Source organism: Oncorhynchus clarkii, chromosome 4 (genome assembly GCF_045791955.1).
Source record: "Oncorhynchus clarkii lewisi isolate Uvic-CL-2024 chromosome 4, UVic_Ocla_1.0, whole genome shotgun sequence".
In the NCBI taxonomy this organism is placed as follows: domain Eukaryota; kingdom Metazoa; phylum Chordata; class Actinopteri; order Salmoniformes; family Salmonidae; genus Oncorhynchus; species Oncorhynchus clarkii.
Genome location: NC_092150.1, coordinates 78,852,240 through 78,865,295, shown reverse-complemented (window position 1 = coordinate 78,865,295; position 13,056 = coordinate 78,852,240). Strand labels below are relative to the sequence as shown.

Below are 13,056 nucleotides of genomic sequence, written 5' to 3'. Positions count from 1 at the left end.
GATCTGAACCTACTGTACCAGACACTAGAGCTGGGATATGATCTGAACCTACTGTACCAGACACTAGAGCTGGGATATGATCTGAACCTACTGTACCAGACACTAGAGCTGGGATATGATCTGAACCTACTGTACCAGACACTAGAGCTGGAATATGATCTGAACCTACTGTACCAGACACTAGAGCTGGGATATGATCTGAACCTACTGTACCAGACACTAGAGCTGGGATATGATCTGAACCTACTGTACCAGACACTAGAGCTGGGATATGATCTGAACCTACTGTACCAGACACTAGAGCTGGGATATGATCTGAACCTACTGTACCAGACACTAGAGCTGGGATATGATCTGAACCTACTGTACCAGACACTAGAGCTGGAATATGATCTGAACCTACTGTACCAGACACTAGAGCTGGGATATGATCTGAACCTACTGTACCAGACACTAGAGCTGGGATATGATCTGAACCTACTGTACCAGACACTAGAGCTGGGATATGATCTGAACCTACTGTACCAGACACTAGAGCTGGGATATGATCTGAACCTACTGTACCAGACACTAGAGCTGGGCGATATGGACAAAAATACATTTTAAGATAAATTGACTGAATCAACACCATAACGATAAATAGTTTATAACAATGTCCACCAGTTTTTTATACTACCCTTCAAACTACTACTGCTAGTTTGAATGTAGTAGCTATCAATTGTCCCAACAATCACCCATATTAGCAAACTTCATTTTAAACTTCACATTTCTCTAGTATAGCCTATTTATCATAATGAACGATATTAGCTAAATGTCCACAATAAGTGGTCGGTTTGGTCGGTGTCGATCATTTTCAGTTTATTGTTCCAGCGCTACGAGACGGGTCGGCAGCCTGTTTTGAATTAAAAGCATGACCTTCCAGTTTTTAATGGACTGAGACAATAAAAGTGTGTCGAGATGCACAGGCACGCCGAAACCTGCAGCAGAAGCTTTTTAATGTTGTGATATTTGATGGAATTGAATGGCAAGGGGCACATTGAAGCACCCAATCCCCATCCCTGCAAGGAACATGCAGATACAATTACAGATGGTTTACTGATGCTGTGGTAATAGATCATCAAAGTGTTTTGTCTTAATCAATATTGATTTGTTTCATTATCCCCGTAATCATTTTTTTGTCTCTGGAATGTGTTTGTACTGTAATACAGCCTATTCAGATTCTTACCCCACAAGGTTCCATTCAAACACGTTGATGTTCCAATTCCGTGAACACATTCATGGCTTATATTTGACTGATTTATGGCAATTTTCCCCACATAATTTATCTGTGTTCCAAATGGATAGGCTGTCATCTGGGACACATTGAATTATGTGGGGAAAATTGCCATGAATCAGTCAAATAATCCCCAAAATGTAATTTCTCAGTTGTCCAGCGACAGCAGTCTCAGTAGCCAAGATGTGGCAGCATTAGAGGCTATTAAATATTTGAGGAGTCATAAAGACAAAGACATTAAAAAGCAATTAGTTGGCCCCCGGGCCAAGAAACACATTCTGACAAGACCCTCACTCACAATATCTAATAATATTAGCTATGTCTGAATGACATCGTATTATTCCCTAGTACACTCATTGAATTACATACAGGATCTCTGCTATTCTTCTTCTCTTCCTCTTCTTCTTCTGCCCAATCCCTCATGATTATCTTTACATTTGGTTAAATATTAACATGAATAGGTGTTAATACATGTAATAAGCATGTTCTAACCTACTATTTAGAACATGTTACTAGTAGCAAGCAAAAGAGAGAGATGTGCATAATCCACTATGAAAAAGACTTCAGACAGAGAGAAAAATAACTCATTATGAGTGTGAATCCAGTCAAGACAAATATGCATTGAGCTGATTGGCCAGGCAGGAAATTGAAGCATGTTACCTACAATTGTCCCTAATTGATATTCTCTATATTCCCATGAAGCTTTAGCTCAGTGAACCAACATCTGCATCATTATCATATTACGGCTATACGAAGAACACACACACACACACACACAGATTAGATCAAATCAAAATCTCTCAGGCAAATCAAATGTGTGTGTGCACGCGCATGCATGCGTGCAGGCGAGAGAAAGAGAAAGAGAGAAAGAGAGAGAGAGAAGAAAGATCCAATCCCAGGCAGTGATATGACAATAAAGCCAATGTATTGCATACAGACAGAGGGTCATTACTAATTCACTATGAATTCTGATCAGGCAGTTCTAGGTACAGTATGTGCAAGCCAGAATAAAGTAAGTAGCCTTGGCTCACAACAGCAGGAGCCAATCTCCTGTTTCTATAGTGTGATGTACAAGCAACCCCCTGGACAGGATACTAGTCTATTACAGGGCCTTACCCCCAATCTATCTCCTTAACGCTGAGTGCCAAGCAGAAACACATAGGGTCCCATAATTGTTTATTTTTTACTCTCTTTTATATGACTTGCCTGGGGATTGAACCACCAACCTTCCAATCTTAGGGCAGACAGTCTAACAACAAGCCAGAAAAACCCGGGCATAATCTACCAGAACCCCCACTGCCTGCACTGCAGCATCATAAATTACCCAGCCTCAGATTGACAAAGGTAGAGCAACAATATCACCACAGAGACTCGCTTCATTGGCTTCTGAATAAGATACAGTAATGGTGTTGAATGCAGCCCAGAGTCAACACAATACTAATGTGTATCTAGCATATTGTCAGGCACCTGAGCTCACTATAGGACATGTAATGGTGAATGACCCAAGCACATTCATGTTGACGAGACCAGATGACTTGGTTAATAACGTGGTTCACTGAAGAAGGGATTCGATGGCGATGTCCGCGCTTCAGTCCAGACCAGGGAGGTTTCAACCTATATGCCTCGTAACTCAACACAGAGGAATCCTTCCATCATACAACTGACTGGGAAGATGCTATCTGTGGTCACAGCAACTTGCAGCACTAGACTTACTACTGTTGCAGTCTGCGTCATACCCTGTTACTGGCAGGCCTGCTCACACCATATGTCTTGTCATCACTGACCAATGTAATGTTCTAAAAACAGAGATAGTTGATGAGGTCTATGAAAACCAACAACTATTCTTTACAAAAGCTTTGATGATATATGTGCTGTATGATTTGGAGAAGGTCCAACAACAAGAAGACAAACAATATTTACCAAAGATAACTCACCCTAATCACATTTGGGCATCTCTACTCGAAAGTAAACATTTAGTAGATGTACTACTGTACCTGCAGTGGATTAAATGTTTTGATGCATTGTCATTGCAGTATAGAAGATTAAAGGTACAATCTCTCTTTCTCTCTCTCCCCCTCTCTCTCTTTCTCTCTCTCTCTTTCTCTCACTAATCCTTTCATTCACCATTATCTTCTCTTTTCCATAATTCTGAGGAACATCAGCCCCTCTTCTGATTGGTGGGTGGTGGGAAGAGAGGATCATGGGAAAAACCCCAGTAGCACCAGAGAAGAAGAGCTCAGATGGTAACAGCCCGCAGAGTGACACTCCAGCATCTCTCACTATTATTACCAGTGAATAATTGTTAGCAACATGCTCTGTGGGGGTCCATGGGTTAGGTTTCTGGCTATATAAACACAATTTGATTGATTGAATAGCTGAATAGTGCAATGCAGCTCAGTAAAGTACATTGAAAACCAACAACCATGTTGGTGACTGACATTTTCAGGAAATATAACTATATGACTGTCAGCCAAATGGAATCATTAGTTGGAGCCAACATAACATTATACAACTATCTCAAAGACTGCAGCGCAAGGTGACATCATAGCTTCTCTGTTTCATCTTCACTATAAAGACTCTCTTACTTTGGGTATAGAAGAATTCTACAACATCTTCTACCAAAATCGTACAACTCCTTTGTCCCAGAGCTGATGCAGACTTGCTATCGAGAGATTCTCCCATCGATGTGTCCCAGCCATGTGTCATAGGCAGTGACGGAGGGAACGCGCCAAAGTCCTCAATCTTCGGACATCGCCATAGCTTCCTCTGCTCTACAGCAGCAGCCATTTTGTCTTATTGTTTACTACCTGATTGTCTCAGGGAAAATGAGACTAACTCCCTTGTGGTAAAATGTAGATGCCAAATCCTCTCCCCTCCTCCTCCTGTTCCACTACTGCCATCAGGTCAAAGGCAAGGCTAACTCTCTTGGTGAAACGGATGCTACTGGAGTAGGCCTTTGTTACGTAGTGAAACAGAATACGCTGTACCTGATAGAAGCCTATACATACTCTGAAAAGCTTAAACATAGTGTTGGATTGAATCTTATCATATACATACTCTGAAAAGCTTAAACATAGTGTTGGATTGAATCTTATCATATACATACTCTGAAAAGCTTAAACATAGTGTTGGATTGAATCTTATCATATACATACTCTGAAAAGCTTAAACATAGTGTTGGATTGAATCTTATCATATACATACTCTGAAAAGCTTAAACATAGTGTTGGATTGAATCTTATCATATACATACTCTGAAAAGCTTAAACATAGTGTTGGATTGAATCTTATCATATACATACTCTGAAAAGCTTAAACATAGTGTTGGATTGAATCTTATCATGCAACATACTTTAATGTTTCCACGTATGTGTTAGATCTTATAGGTTTCTGTATTGATAATAGCCTACACAAAAATGGCCAGATTATGATATCAATACAGTCAATCCCCACACATATTTTGCAAACGGCACCATATTCCCTACAAAGTGCACTACTTTTGACGCGAGCCCTATGGGCCCAGGCCAAAAGTAGTGCACTAAATATGGAATAGGGTGCCCTTTGGGATGCAAAATACAGTACTTCCTGACTGAAAACCTAATCTACAGTCCTTTTCCAGGGCCATGAACCTAGAATAGCGTCCACTAGTCTACGTTGGTCAGAACAGCACATTACTCAACATCAATACAGACCTCATTATGGAGATACCATCACACACAGTCCCCCTGACATCGAGAAAAATGCACGATTCTTCAGCTTCCTCAAGGCATACAGTACATCACAAATGCATGTCGAATTACAGTAGAATGCCATAGTCATTTCAGTTGACAAGCATCATTATCAATCAGTAACAGTAAGGCATTTATTCGTTGGTATGTTTGGTAAAAAAAAGGTGCATTCATTCATCCAAAAGGCTGCAATCATATAGATTGTGATATTAGTTCAATGTTCTGAAATCGATTCACTCCCAACGGACTTCTTGGCCAAATGTCTATTTCATTATAGCTTTTTAGGGGGACATTTGGTAATTGTCGGCAGTCATTTACTGATATCTGGAGAGTATATGCTCAGAAAAAATAGGGATAGCCGCATGCACCAATACGCACAATGCACAGTTCAGCAAATCTTCAAAAACCATTGATTTCTGAGGCAGTTGATGATTCTATAGATTTCAGCTCGGTATACCAGACACACACATAGAGAGAGAGAGAGAGAGCAGTTATATGTACGAACAATAGGCTGTTCCGAAAAACAATCAACCGCTACCGCTGGGTGATGGTATATGAGTCACCATTTACTCGTGGAAAAAGCCCTATAGTGCCGCCCACGCTCTGCAGTCAAACCGATGGAAGCCGCATGATGCGATATGGTAGGCTATAGCAGCCATGTCAACCGAAAGCATGCGTTTCATGTTCTTTTTTTTGTCAGCTCAACATGGGCCCTCTCAACACTCCATTCAATGCTGGTTTCGTTTAATATCTAACGGCCTGTTACTAGCTTCTCCATTTTGATATTATCTCTCTCTCCCTCTCTGTCTCTTTCTTTCTGTCCCTGTCTCTCTCTCTGATGTTATGGCACAAGAGGCTGAAAACTCTCAGGTAGAGCAATGGGGAGATGCGACGGTGGTCCAACATCACGTGGTGCTGAAATCTAAAAACAGTATTTCCAGGTGCGACCTGCGAAGAAGAGCACGTAAGGAGCACGTGACCTACATAACTAATTTGCCGCAAGCCTTAAAGGTCTGGTCAGCAATCAACCAACATTCCATTGAGCCATGATGGAGAGAAGACCATTTAAATGCACATACATCATAACAGATTTGGTGTCAATTTCACCACATGCTTCGTGCTTGACAAGTTGACGATCTAAGGATCTCATCTGTGGTTTGATGTAGTCGAGGTGCAGTGCATATACGTATAGGATGGCGTGGATGGATGGGGGCTATAGGATGTCATAGTGCGGGTTTCACCGTCCTCCCCCGCTCTTCTCGCCTCGAGCCCCCGCCCATCCTCTAGCACCGGGAAGACACAGACATAATTACCGATGCTTCGTCACCTAAATGGCATGGCAGGGATGTGGCCATTTTGACGCAACAAACTGAGTAGGCTACAGCCATCGAGCACGGACGGGCGTACATATATAGTGGCATATTCATGAAGAATATCGGTCGTGCCCCCCCCTCCCCTCCTCCCATCGACATACTCTGGCGCAGTTTACTATAATGACATTCCCTAAATCATTTGAGGACCCCTTCTTTCACCCCTTTGGGATGTTTCTCCCCAACTGCATTTTTAACGCACATTAGGCTCTAAATCTGCACTAAATCACCCCCACTTTTGATTTGATAGACTTACTATCATTCACGATTCCCCTGCGGCATCAGCAGTGGGCTGTTGCCTACCCACATTTGAGAAGCGGTCGTAAAATACCATCCTCTTAAGCATCACTCGCGGGAGTGATAAACCAGCTCTGCGCAAAATTCCCAAAAGCTTCTAAATATACACACGTTTCAAAGCATGCTGGTGCAAAACACAACAAGTCATATCTAATACGGTTTGAATATCTAATAAAGCCGTGTCTTTGTTTAATTTATTGTGCGTGTTCGTCTGCTTATTTTCTGAGCGAGTTTGAGAGCAAGAAAGACAACAGCGCAGCCGAGCCCCAGCTGTCATTGTCCAAGGTGCTGAAACGCAGAAAACGCCCACACCTTACGCATTAGCACATACAGCATCCTTCAATTTCAGAAAATCGACTGCTCGTGGAGATTTACACGCACAGCACAAGGTTCATGTAATTAGAAAGAGGCAAACCCCGGCATGGCTTTCTCTAATAACTATACACATAGCCTATAATTGATATATTTCAAAATCAGGCATGCGAATTAAACAAAAAGGCAACGAATAAACCTTTATTAATCAAGTTGACCGTCATGCCGGGTTTATCAAAACATATCCTCCGATGCTCTCAATCGAAAACGGCTTCACAATTCAAAACCGAGTACTTCATTTTGTACTGAAAATATTTTGGTGAAAACCCCCGAAAATAAAACATTTGCGTTATAATAGAAAATAGAAATCTAAAGTGTTCTCTTACCTGTACCGTGGTCAGGTGGCTTGCAGTCAGCAGGAGGAAATGTCTGCGTATTTCAACAACTAACCGATATCACTCCCGTTCTGTGTGGACTGGATTGCTGCAAAGGCACTGCGCGTGGTTGATACCTCCTCAGTTCTTCAATGGAACGCAGCAGCTCTGCCCTAGTCAAAGATGGCAGTCGCTTTTGACGTCAGCAGCTTTTAATAGATAGGCCTATCTGTCAAAAAGAGAGGCACTTCTGCAAGCTTGGTAGTGGGCAGCTGCATGCGCACCGGTAACTGCTCAACGGAAATCGCCATGTATTTTTTGGGGCAAACAACAACCTGTGAATGTGTTTACATGTGTCGTGTCATCATGGTATCACATTTCAGCCATCGATTCTAAACAGTTTCTCCCCCAAAACAGATATTTATGTAGAATTATTTCTGTCGCTTTATGATGAGAAATAGGTAGCACAATAGAATAGATAGGCCTACACATGCTCGGTATGACGATATTATTGAGGATCTACTACTAACGTGTGATTTAGTCCTATTGAAACAAACAACACCCGCACAACAACATAACCATATTGGATGCTCTGAAACAGAATTGTGAATAGTCTATAGCGTTATACTAATGGGTGGTCGTTACTTTCTCTAACAACAATGACGCATTTCTTTTTTATCTCTTGACATTTTACAGTCATTATTTTCCTGACTCACCCACATTTTAACCTAACAATGCACACTGCATTTCAGTCACTGTGAATCCCAAACAAAACAGAAAGAAAACAAGTAAAGGTTTGAATCACTATTCTAACTTCTGTAAGTTAGTGGAGGACGGGTTGGTTGTCCCATGGGTTGGTTGTCACAGTGCTAATTACTCCCAATCTAAATGGAGTTGTGTAATCATTTTAAAGTTAAAATGTGTGAATTCGTTTAAAACTTCTTCAGGATTGGTGGGTCCCCTGTGGGACGTTGAGCTAACGTAGGCTAATGTGATTAGCATGAGGTTGTAAGTTATACAAACATTTCTCAGTACATAGACATATCTGATATTGGCAAAAAGCTTAAATTCTTGTTAATCTAGCTGCACTGTCCAATTTACAGTAGCTATTACAGTGAAAGAAAACAAACTATTGTTTGAGGAGAGTGCACAGTTTTGAACATGAAAAGTTATTAGTAAAGCAATTTAGCACATTTGGGCAGTCTTGATACAACATTTTGAACAGAAATGCAATGGTTCATTGGATCAGTCTAAAACGTTGCACATACACTGCTGCCATCTAGTGGCAAAAATCTAAATTGCAGCTGGGCTGGAATAATATATGATGGCCTTTCTCTTGCATTTCAAAGATGATGGTACAAAAAAATACAAAAGAATGGTTGGTTTTGTCTTTGTATCATCTTTTACCAGATCTATTGTGTTATATTCTCCTACATTCATTTCACATTTCCACAAACTTCATAGTGTTTCTTTTCAAATGGTACCAAGAATATGCATATCCTTGCTTCAGGGCCTGAGTTACAGGCAGTTAGACTTGATATGTCATTGTAGGCGAAAATTGAAAAAAAGGGGTGGATCCTTAAGAACTCATCCACCTGGTCAATTCATGTCAGCATGACAAAACATTGAGCGGATGGGAATTAGTGTTTTTCATAGGTGAAGGTTAAAACAAATTATTGGAATTTTCTTTATAAATGTTTGAATTATGGGAGTATCCATGAACAATTATGTTGTTGGGGATGGTTGTCACATGGAATGTGGGGTTGGTTGTCACATGGAATGTGGGGTTGGTCGTCACATGGAATGTGGGGTTGGTTGTCACATGGAATGTGGGGTTGGTTGTCACATGGAATGTGGGGTTGGTTGTCACATGGAATGTGGGGTTGGTTGTCACATGGAATGTGTTGGTTGTCACATGAAATGTGTGGTTGGTTGTCACATGGAATGTGGGGTTGGTTGTCACATGGAATGTGTTGGTTGTCACATGGAATGTGGGGTTGGTTGTCACATGGAATGTGTTGGTTGTCACATGGAATGTGTTGGTTGTCACATGGAATGTGGGGTTGGTTGTCACATGGAATGTGGGGTTGGTTGTCACTTGGAATGTGGGGTTGGGTGTCACATGGAATGTGGGGTTGGTTGTCACTTGGAATGTGGGGTTGGTTGTCACATGGAATGTGGGGTTGGTTGTCACTTGGAATGTGGGGTTGGTTGTCACATGGAATGTGGGGTTGGTTGTCACTTGGAATGTGGGGTTGGTTGTCACATGGAATGTGGGGTTGGTTGTCACATGGAATGTGGGGTTGGTTGTCACATGGAATGTGGGGTTGGTTGTCACATGGAATGTGGGGTTGGTTTTCACTATCAACATTGCCACTGCCAGTTTACAATAAATCCCAAGCTCTTACAGTATGTGCTAGGAAGAGATCCCTTCATTGCTTCTCTCTTATACATGTTTTTTCTGTCACACAACAACACATGCATACACAAACACATTTACTCAATATGTTGTTCTCAAGACACAAAATGCTGAATTTTTTTAGTAAATATAATTTGATCAAAGAAAGGCTCTGTATGCCATGTTGCTTCATTTCTTGTTACAAAATAAGTTACATTGTGACATCCAACCCCATTCTGTGTGACATCCAACCCCATTCTATGTGACATCCAACCCCATTCTGTGTGGCATCCAACCCCATACTGTGTGGCATCCAACCCCATTCTGTGTGACATCCAACCCCATTCTGTGTGACATCCAACCCCATTCTATGTGACATCCAACCCCATTCTGTGTGACATCCAACCCCATACTGTGTGACATCCAACCCCATTCTGTGTGACATCCAACCCCATTCTGTGTGACATCCAACCCCATTCTGTGTGACATCCAACCCCATACTGTGTGACATCCAACCCCATACTGTGTGACATCCAACCCCATTCTGTGTGACATCCAACCCCATTCTGTGTGACATCCAACCCCATACTGTGTGACATCCAACCCCATACTGTGTGACATCCAACCCCATACTGTGTGACATCCAACCCCATTCTGTGTGACATCCAACCCCATACTGTGTGACATCCAACCCCATACTGTGTGACATCCAACCCCATTCTGTGTGACATCCAACCCCATACTGTGTGACATCCAACCCCATACTGTGTGACATCCAACCCCATACTGTGTGACATCCAACCCCATACTGTGTGACATCCAACCCCATTCTGTGTGACATCCAACCCCATACTGTGTGACATCCAACCCCATACTGTGTGACATCCAACCCCATTCTGTGTGACATCCAACCCCATACTGTGTGACATCCAACCCCATACTGTGTGACATCCAACCCTGCGATGGGGCTGGTGGGACTGGTGGACAGAGTGTGTTTGATGGCTTATAACTCCGTATTGGAATACGATATGATGATATAAAAGGTCTCCATTTCAACCTTTCTCCTAATATTAAAAAGAGTCTTGTAAGATATACAGGTCCTGAGAAATACACACAAGAGTAAAAAGTGTGTCAACAAACCCCGGTCTCCCCTACTCATGCGGAATACTTTTTTCAGGAGAAAGCAATGATAGAGCCAGTTCTAGTGGTAACAGTGCTAACAGTAGAATTAGCAGAGGTAATGAAGCACACACAAGAACACACAGACGCACGCACGCACGCACGCACGCACGCACACACGCACACACGCACACACGCACACACGCACACACGCACACACGCACACACACACACACACACACACACACTTGACAGCACATTCATGATCTAATATTCTATTGTGTACATACCAGGCTCTTACTATGCATACTAGTTCTACTATTCCTTGATTTGACTCCAATAATTATATTGATTATTGTACTGTTATGTTGAGGGTGCTAGCACACAAGCATTTCACTGCACCTTTTATACCTGCTGTAAACTGTGTACATGACTAATACAATTAGATTAGATTTGATTGGAAAGTACAAGCCAATTCTCACTGGCTTGTTCGGGGGAAATTGCAAGCCTGACCTCTTACAGCCTACCTTTTGGTGTGCTTAGCTTTCACTAGAAACCATGATTGCTTCTTCTAACCTAGGCTTCAGCCTATGCCAGCAACACCTAACCCATGTCTTACAGTACATGTATTCAAGACAAGGTAATCACAGTCATGTATGAGGGAGTTATCAATATAATCATAAACACATGGATGATAAACACAGGCTTTCATTTCGGATCAATCAAAGGAAATGAACACCGGGAAATTAGTAGTTGATATTTCCTAATGAGCAGTGTAGACTTCTCTAGGCAGCGTGGGAATGTTCCCCTCTCCTCTCTACCTCTGTTTGGCAGTCTTATACATGTATCTTCTATGGCTCTGAAGCTTTCCTGTCTCCTAAATTAATGATAATGATAACGCTGAAGGAAAAATCAATTTAGAGAAGAGAATGAGAGAAATAAATAGATGGGGAAAGAGAGATGGGGGAGAGGAAGAGAGAGGGTGGGGGAGAGAGGGGGGAGGAGAGAACGAGAGAGGGGGAAAGAAGATTCTTGCAGGCCATTCCATTCATGAAACCAACCGATAGTAACTGCATGTATTTATAGATAGCCAGCTATTTTGCAGTTCCATACTACCAGTACCATGAAATATTGTATATGTGTAATACAGAACATAGTAGATATGAAGAGTTTATTCCAAAAACACATTTATTGTTTAAAGAAATTATGAAAAGATTGGTGTGTTTTTTCACTATCTAATTATGGCATGGGGTTGTTCACTATCTAATCATGGCATGGGGTTATTCACTATCTAATCATGGCATGGGGTTATTCACTATCTAATCATGGGGTTATTCACTATCTAATCATGGGGTTATTCACTATCTAATCATGGGGTTATTCACTATCTAATCATGGGGTTATTCACTATCTAATCATGGGGTTATTCACTATCTAATCATGGCATGGGGTTATTCACTATCTAATCATGGGGTTATTCACTATCTAATCATGGGGTTATTCGCTATCTAATCATGGGGTTATTCACCATCTAATCATGGGGTTATTCACTATCTAATCATGGGGTTATTCACTATCTAATCATGGCATGGGGTTATTCACTATCTAATCATGGGGTTATTCACTATCTAATCATGGGGTTATTCACTATCTAGTCATAGCATCATGGGGGTTATTCACTATCTAATCATGGCATGGGGTTATTCACTATCTAATCATGGGGTTATTCACTATCTAATCATGGCATGGGGATATTCACTACCTAATCATGGGGTTATTCACTATCTAATCATGGCATGGGGTTATTCACTATCTAATAATGGCATGGGGTTATTCACTATCTAATCATGGCATGGGGTTATTCACTATCTAATCATGACATGGGGTTATTCACTATCTAATCATGTGGTTATTCACTATCTAATCATGGGGATATTCACTATCTAATCATGGGGTTATTCACTATCTAATCATGGCATGGGGTTATTCACTATCTAATCATGGCATGGGGTTATTCACTATCTAATCATGACATGGGGTTATTCACTATCTAATCATGGGGTTATTCACTATCTAATCATGGCATGGGGTTATTCACTATCTAATCATGGGGTTATTCACTATCTAATCATGGCATGGGGTTATTCACTATCTAATCATGACATGGGGTTATTCACTATCTAAT

General features: G+C 41.4%; 1 protein-coding gene across 1 annotated transcript in view; it reads right to left on the bottom strand.

Annotated features, from left to right (window-relative positions):
* Positions 1–7,519, bottom strand: part of LOC139407321 (synaptosomal-associated protein 25-A-like) — a 39,177-nt gene extending 31,658 nt beyond the window's left edge. Inside the window, exon 1 of the mRNA XM_071151007.1 lies at positions 7,367–7,519. The gene's annotated coding sequence lies outside the window, so the exon portion shown is untranslated. The remainder of the gene's footprint in view (positions 1–7,366) is intronic.
* Between the last annotated feature and the right edge of the window lie 5,537 nt (positions 7,520–13,056).